The sequence below is a fragment of the Triticum dicoccoides genome, chromosome 3B (assembly GCF_002162155.2).
Source record: "Triticum dicoccoides isolate Atlit2015 ecotype Zavitan chromosome 3B, WEW_v2.0, whole genome shotgun sequence".
Lineage (NCBI taxonomy): Eukaryota > Viridiplantae > Streptophyta > Magnoliopsida > Poales > Poaceae > Triticum > Triticum dicoccoides.
In genome coordinates, this window is record NC_041385.1 from 575,411,887 (window position 1) to 575,420,370 (window position 8,484).

At 46.4% G+C, this 8,484-nt stretch overlaps 1 long non-coding RNA gene across 1 annotated transcript; it reads left to right on the plus strand.

The window, feature by feature from the left end:
• Window positions 1-322: 322 nt before the first annotated feature.
• On the plus strand, window positions 323-5,726 carry LOC119277170. Its single transcript, XR_005136964.1, has 2 exons — window positions 323-587; window positions 5,365-5,726. It is a non-coding gene; the product is annotated as an uncharacterized LOC119277170 (long non-coding RNA).
• Window positions 5,727-8,484: the final 2,758 nt, after the last annotated feature.

An 8,484-nucleotide genomic window follows, 5' to 3' on the forward strand; every position in this document is an offset into this window, starting at 1 on the left:
GACGTGTGGGCGTCATCAACTTCGCCCACACGCACGCGTGTGAGAGGGTTCGAAAGGAAAAAAAAGATGTGTGTGGGCATTAGTTATTTTGCCCACACGTAGGTGTGTGGGCTGGTTGCTGTCCATGCCACACGAGGCGTGTGGCACAACTACCCGATACACCACACGTGTGGCAGTTATCGGGACCCTAAAAAAAAGGGTGATGTTTTTTGTCCGAGCCGTGTCCAGGCTGTCCGTCTGGAGTGTGGGTCCGGTTGGAGGTGCTCAGGTTTTGGGCAAATTCCCAAACGGACAAACCGAGACAAATGTGGACTAGGGCCGCCCTTGGAGATGCCGGGCTTCGAAAGTCGAAACCACAGCCGCCGTCGGCCCCGTCTTCTCACGCTCGCGATGTTGCCACGCGCCGCTCGCCAACTGGAGTCGAGCGAGCGTGTTGCGCGACTGAAGCCGGCGTGGCCAGCCGCAGCCCAGCGGTTAGCGTCGCCGGAGCCCTCCGGCTTGGGGCGTCCGGACGAAGGTGCAGCAGCCGCTACACCCGGACGGCAGCGTTTCAATCGGCGGGGCCCTTACTCTGCATTGCACGCGCCGTGAGTCTCTGCTGCTAATTCTTGCACAAATTTGTATGGTTTGCACAGATGGGGCAAAAGGTAGTTAACCCTAGCCGCCCGGCCCTATGCTGTTAGAGGATGCAATTCATGACCATGCGCATGACTTCAGAAACGTGATTCGAATCTAGTACAATGTTCAGAAAGAGAATCGTCAGTTGGCAATTTATGATAGGCATAATACCGCCGTTTGATCACAACTAGGCGATTACTACTGTTTCACAGATTATTATGTTTTGTGTACTGCTTCTGCGGATCATGTTATTTATTTTTAAAAGAAAATTAGAGGGATGCAGATTATGGTAACTGTGAAAGCAGCTAGTGAGCAGGGCATTTGTCACACTCACTTGACAGCTTATTCATTGCAGGCACAAACTATCCCGAATATCACTAAATGAGCTTCTTGGAGCCTGTTTTTCTTTCTTAAATTGAAAAACACATTCTCATAAAGTTTCGAAAAGGAAATCCGATTTTTTCGTCCCATGAGTACATATACACTTGTAACATACCTGTAGACTTTCAGAAATAAATATGTTTATTTGAGGTTACACAAAAAAGACAAATATGTGGATCTATATAGATGTACTGTCAATGTTATAGATCCACACGTTTGTTTTGTTTATGTGCTGCCTACAAATGAACATATTTTGAAAAAAAATGTGCATATACGGTATATCTATACCACATCTAGATGTATGTATGTGTTTTATTTTGGAAGCTTTGAAATTTGACTTCTGAAAAAAAATTGAAAACAATTTTGGACAGGGAGCTAAAATGCCTCTCTCTATATATACCATCTCTCGTGCTAACACATCTGAAGTTATTAGAGGACTGCAAAAACTTTTGGAAGAAGCACGGCACAATACCTAGTTGGGTTGCTAAAAGAGAAAGCTAGATGATATGGATAACCTACTAATTGTGAACGAATTGCTCTTCTGCTGCGTTAATTGATCAGCTTTGGATGAGTATATCAAACGCACCTATACTTTGCTGCTTCACCGGAGAAGCATTTGTCAAGAGGAACATGAGGTACTAGTAATGTACAACTACTGCAGAAGATAAAATTCTCTGCCATTTGTTATGCATAATTTACACGAGTTTCGGAATAAAACATGTACTTTTCTTGATGCTATATCAGTATCTGTCTAAATATTGTTGTGCAATCCAGTTTGCCTGAATATAAAAACCTTCTAATATCTCATAATTACAAATTTACAACAAGCAATTCTACTGATTGCTAACATATTCGAAGAAGCTTGTTTATGGTACATTGGGGCTTAAAGATTAAACATAAGGGCACCTTTCAGCTAAAATGTACACATAGTTTTTAACCGGTAGAGGGAGCAGCGAGGCAGTGGAGGCTCTGCTGATCATAGGAAGCGAAGCATGGCACACGGAAAATAACCAAGCTGTCACTGTCATGGCGACACACACACACACACAAAAGGGAAAAAAACTCTTAAGATATCATCATCTTCAAGTCTTGTCAACTCTTAAGATATCATCATCATCTTCAAGTCTTATTTGCAGGACAATTTTAGGGATGCCCAAACTGTTGAATGATCTGGATAGAAGGAATATGTTTGACCCTTATAAAATCGTCCCCACTATCCCCCAATTTACCAAGAAAGGAGCTTGGCATGCCCACCAATCTCAACCTCTGCAATGTAGCAAGTGACTGGAACCCAGCAGGAATAGCTGCCAGCTTTGCACATGACATGATCCACACTTCTTGAACACATGGCATTGCTCCATCAACAACATCCCACCGCTCCAGTTCCTCAAGTTCAGTTATGATGAAGATTTTCATCTTTAGAAAACCGGAACGGCAGCATCTCATTACTTTCCCCTTGTATGCATTGTTCAGCTGGAGGAACAGCAGATTTGGCAATCGAACAAGAACTGAAAGCGGGTCATCTTCCAGCTGTGAGAAGCTCAAGCGCAGCTTTGTAAGGTTGTGTAGTTGAGCAAACCAATTTGGCAATGTCTGCAAAGATCCAGCTAGATGCAGCTTCTGTAGACATGAAGAAGGTTCCAACATTGCAAGGTCAAGTGGCCTGGTGCCATCGCTAGGGAAGATGGATAGGTATGATGGTTCCTTCATATTGTTCACAGAAGAGCATAGCTCTTTGGCATCTTCATTTTCTAAATCCTCTATCGAAAGCTTCTTCAGCTGGGTAAGGCTTGCAATCTCACAAACCACGGCTGTGCTTGCTTGCAACCCAGTTAATATCTGGAGTTTGTCAAGCTGATTAAATCCTATCGGGGTCTGGATGCATTGGTCATCTTGTTTCATCTCTAGATGTCGTAGATTTCTTAAACATTTGATTTGAAACGTGATTCTCTTCATCTGAGTCTTCCTGATATCAAGAGTTTGCAAGTGATAGAGCTTATTCATTGTTCTTGGGAGCTTCTTCAACTTCGTTCCCCTTAGTCCAAGGTACCTCAAGTGAACTAAGCCTCCGATCTCTTTTGGAAGTTCTAGCATGTTACCATCTTCAAAATCCTGAATTCTTACCAGACCAAAGCTCCTTGAAATAACATTGCATTTAATTGCAGTTGGTGCACTGTCATTGAACATGAAAACAGATCCAATCTTTTCTTGCGTTCATTGCTGAATGATACATGAGGCATTTGCAGTGATACGCGCCGATCACTAACACTTGGGCCTTTATCAGCACAGATGATGGAAAATTTCTCATTTTCAGACAGCCAAATGGCAAGATCATGAAGAAGAGCATGAACTCTGCATGCTTTTACTCTCCCACTGATGCTTGCCGTTGCCACTTCTACCATGCTTTTGTTGATCAGCTCCATGAGGTACTTCTCTGCAGTAATTTCAAGTGCCTCATCAGCCTTTTCTTTCACAAACCCTTCAGCAATCCATAACCGAACTAATTTCTTTCGGGAGATCTGTGACTTATATGGGATTACAGAGAGCAGCATAAAACATGGCTTCAATGGGTGTGGGAGGTCCCTATAACTTGATAGCAGTGTCTGCTGAATTCCCATTTGACCATTGCTTAGATCCTTCTGAATGATTGCCAGGACACTTTTCCACTCAGTATCTGTTTGTTCTTTCCCGGACATCATACTCCCTGCAGCAACAATAGCAAGAGGCAAACCAACACATTTCTTCACAATGTCCTCAGCAGTTTCCTTTACAGCGTCCGGGCATATTCCATCCTGCAAGAATGCCTTTTTGCAAAACAAGTTCCAGGAATCTTCAAATGGCAATGGCTGAAGCTGCTGTACAGTGCTCTTTGCACCTTCAACTGAGCCAGACACAGCGGCATTCCGAGTCGTCACAAGCACTCGGCTCCCGCTGCAATTTCTGGGCAGTACTAGCTTGATGATATCCCACAACCCTCTGTCCCAGACATCATCAAACACAAGCAGAAACTTTTTACAGCCAAGGCCACTCAAGAGCAATTCTTGGAGCTGCTTCTCACAGAGGGAGCTCGCCTCTGCAGAGGGGATCCTCATCAGCCCCTTGACCATCTCACAGAGGATAGAGCGCAGCTCCATCGTTTTCGACACGTAGATCCACGCGCAGCATTCGAAATGCTTCTTCACGTCCGGGTTGGTGTACACCTTCTTGGCAAGTGTGGTCTTCCCAACACCTCCCATGCCAACCAAGGATATGACACTTAGCTCCGACTCTGAGCCTCCATCCAAGATATGCCGAAGCAACACATCCAGATATTTATCCAGGCCTACAACATCTATGTCATGAACCATCGGAGATGAGGCTAAAAGACCATGGATCCACTTATCACTTGACTCTCTAGGTCTTTCAACTGCATACTCCAGTCGGCGACGGGAGATGTCACTCAGCTGAGCCCGGATACGCCTGATCCGAGCCCCGACATCATGCCTTGATCTCAGCTTACCAAGAACACAGCAGCCTTGTACTTGCCTGGCGTCGAAGATGTCGATGGCGTCCTCCGAGTCGGACATGATGTCCCTCATCTGGTCGATCCATGCTTCTCTGGCGACGCTGCCCTCAATGCTGCAAACCTCCATCTCGTGAAGGAAGAGCTGCATGCTGTGGAGCTCATCGCGGAGCCATCCGACATCACGACATACGGCCCAGAGGCGCCGGCCATGGTCGGTTGCTCTGCTGCTAAGCAGGGAGCCTAAGCCATGGATCAAAGAAGCAAGCACAGGTTCGGCCATGGAAATGCTGGTCTTCCTTTCTGTTGTTGAAGAAGGAGGAAGCTCCGTCTGCTACAATTTTCTTGTAGGAGGTTGAGGTCAATGGGCAGTGCTGTACCACTGATTAGAAGATATTTTCAATCGCTTTTATGCCAAACTGAGATCCTTGGGCCCACTGGCAGTCCCCCTGCAGTCTGGGTCACCTATCCCTGTTCAAACGTGCATAATTTCCCAGAAGCTATAGATGCATAAAACGATGCTTGACCAACTGGACAAATCTTAAGCCGACAAATGAGCAGCCCGCGACCTGGAGCTCGATAGGATCCATATGTTCCCTATTCCTAAAGAGAGTAAAATAGCAAACCACAGTAAACAGTTTCACATCCTTGCTACATGAAGTTACCTTTCAGTTCAGTTAAGACCTACTCCCTCCGTTCCGAATTACTTGTCGCACATATGGATGTATCTAGATGTATTTTAGTTCTAGATACATCCATTTCAGCGACGAGTAATTTGGAACGGAGGGAGTAGGTGGCAGAACGGTGCTGCTTTTTTCTGGGGAAACCATGTGCTTACTGACTTTAACGATGCTCTTTTGCAGGATATTTTCTTGGATGTTTCAACTATCAAGCACTGGAGAAGCTTATGGGCCTTAGTGATCTGGCTGCAAGGCACTAATGCACAATGGATTTTTAGGCTCACTCAGCCTGTCAGCATGGGCTGAAACTGGAGCCCGTCTTTGGAGCCTTTCAGTGTGTCTACATTGAGCCTTGAGCTGTGCATTGTCATCTTCGACCGGGCCTCAAATGTTGCTAATGGACGGATCAAAACTCATATACTACACTCTAAATTTCTGAGTAACTCCCTTAGTCCATACATGCTGCAAACTGTTATTGAGCTCAATGAATTTGGTGCCTCTGCCGACTTTCATCACTGTTAAAGAAAGTCCTGACGTACTTCTCATCTCTTTGTAATTTTTGTGTGTAGGTGTATCATGTCCGTGGTTGCATCAGATTCAAACACTGAGGACATCTATGTAACAAGATTGTCCTCCTGTCAGTGCCAACACTTGAATTAAGATCTCAGACTCCCAGTCATCAATCACAGCAACCAACCATCCTAGTGCAGCATCGAACATCTAGCATAACGCCATTACGTACATAGTGGGGGTCACACCACGAGGGGGAGCGGCATGAGCAGTCGAGCACCCCCTTTCGCCGATTTTCTGTTCGCTTCGCTTACGGCGGAATCGCATTACGTCTGGGTGCATTGCAAGATTGTACTACGAGTTAACGTCTTGTTCTTGGCTCATCAGATTTGGAAGGCCCCCATCGATCTCATCCGTGCACCGTGCTCCTCGTGTGGCTCCTGGAGATGCCAAACAGCCAACCGTGGAAGTGGAATGCGCGGCTGGCCGGCAAGCATGCAATGCAACGCACGTAGCGTACGTGCGTCAAAGACTGATGAAAAGATGAGACCCGCCCCAGTCCGCACGGTCCGATTCTGTTCTTCTGAATGACACATCGGCGGCCGGAGGACCACCGGCGCGCCGAGGTGGAGGAGGATGAACCTGGCCGGGTTCGTGCGTGTGCTGAGCCATAGCTGCTGGCTGCCGTGCCAAAGTCATCCTTGTCGGGCAACACATTGCGTGGCTTTTGACATTTATGTGTCACCTTCCCATTATTCCCCTCCAATGGTGGGCACGCAAAGGCTCGAGAGCGGGCCATGCCATGTTTCCCTTGGAGCCGAGCGTGCCTCCGCGTGCCACTTGCGACAGTAGCCTGGCGAACATCTGTCCCTGCGGCCCACGGATTTTGTAGTGTCACTGGCTGATTGATTGACCAAGTGATAAGTTGCAGCAACACGTCGGTCGGTGAGCTTCGAAATGCTGTGCGCAAAAGAAATGACCATTTATGTCGCAGAGTTCTGTACTTCTTACTTCTGCAAGAGTTGTGTAGTACAGCTGGACGCGGCTAATCTGCACCCGAGCTCATATGCTCCTGCATGAACAGTAAAATCGAAAAAAAAATTCAAAAAATTCCAAATTTTTTTTGAGTGAAACATTGACAAAAGTTCTAAGTGCCTGCAAAAATTCGTCGTGAAATCACATTCCTAGAAGGCGTGGCAAAAAAAAACAAAAAAAGTACTCTGAAAAAGCTACTTTCAAACGCATTTTGAAGCACTGAATTTATTTATTTTTTGCCACGCCTTCTAGGAATGTGATTTCATGACGAATTTTTGCAGGCACTTAGAACTTTTGTCAATGTTTGTCTCAAAAAAAAAATTGGAATTTTTTGAATTTTTTTTTGATTTTACTGTTCACGCGGGAGCATATGAGCTCGGGTGTAGAATGGACTTTTCGAGTACAGCTTAGCTTACTTCCTAAGACAGGCAGTGCAGATTAGTCTGGTGCATGCACGATATGCAGGCATTACATCGTCGTGTTAATTACGTCATCTGTACAAAGCAAACGAATATAGCTACGCCATATGCATTCTGCCGCTTGTTCGCTTATCCCATTTCCCAGCTTTTTTTTTCGACAATATTAGATTTATTATAAATGATTCATAGGAAGTACAAAGTATCCCAAACATAATAAAAATTACATTAAGATCCATGGACAGCCGAACAACCATTGCCGCCGTCAGAACGAGCCGCCACACCGCTGTCGCCGCTCCCATAGCGAAGCCGGTCTGACTTCATGCACATGCCCTCTAAGGACTAGCGTTCGGAAGCCGCAGTCGTCGCCATTGAATCTTTCTGAAGAACCTAACATCAAATCTCGCTGTTGCGTACACACGACGAGAAGCCCTAACCTTGCCGCTCCGAGGAACTGGCAGGAATCTACGCCGGTGCTCCGTCTAATCCGCCTCGACGAACGAACTTGAGGAGGATTGGAGCCCGAAAGACCGACTAAAAGAAGAAGCGCCGCCATCCATTTAAGCGCCGTCCTTGCAAGAACAAAAACCTTGCCTATCTAAGCTGAGGCACCAGGAATACCCTCCCCGCCACCGGCCGCCGAAGCGGCAAACAGAGGAGAGGCGAATCCAAGGGCTCGCTGTTGGTGTCAAAACCGGCGGGTCTCAGGTAGGGGCCCCCGAACTGTGCGTCTAAGGCTAATGGTAACAGAAAACTGGGGACACAATATTTACCCAGGTTCGGGCCCTCTCGATGGAGGTAATACCCTACTTCCTGCTTGATTGATCTTGATGATATGAGTATTACAAGAGTTGGTCTACCACGAGATCAGAGAGGCTAAACCCTAGAAGCTAGCCTATGGTATGATTGTGATTGTTGTTGTTGGGTCCTACGGACTAAACCCTCCGGTTTATATAGACACCGGAGGGGGCTAGGATTACACAGAGTCGGTTATAGAGAAGGAGATCTACATCCGAATCGCCAAGCTTGCCTTCCACGCCAAGGAGAGTCCCATTCGGACACGGGACGAAGTCTTCAATCTTGTATCTTCATAGTCCAACAGTCCGGTCAAAGTATATAGTCCGGCTGTCCGGATACCCCCTTATCCAGGACTCCCTCAGTAGCCCCTGAATCAGGCTTCAATGACATGAGTCCGGCGCGTAGATTGTTTTCGGCATTGCGAGGCGGGTTCCATCTCCGAATACTCCAAGATAAAGTCCGAACACAAGGACCGTGTCCGGCTCTGCAAGAAAATTTTCATATACCACCATAGAGAGAATAATATACCACAAATCTAATCCGC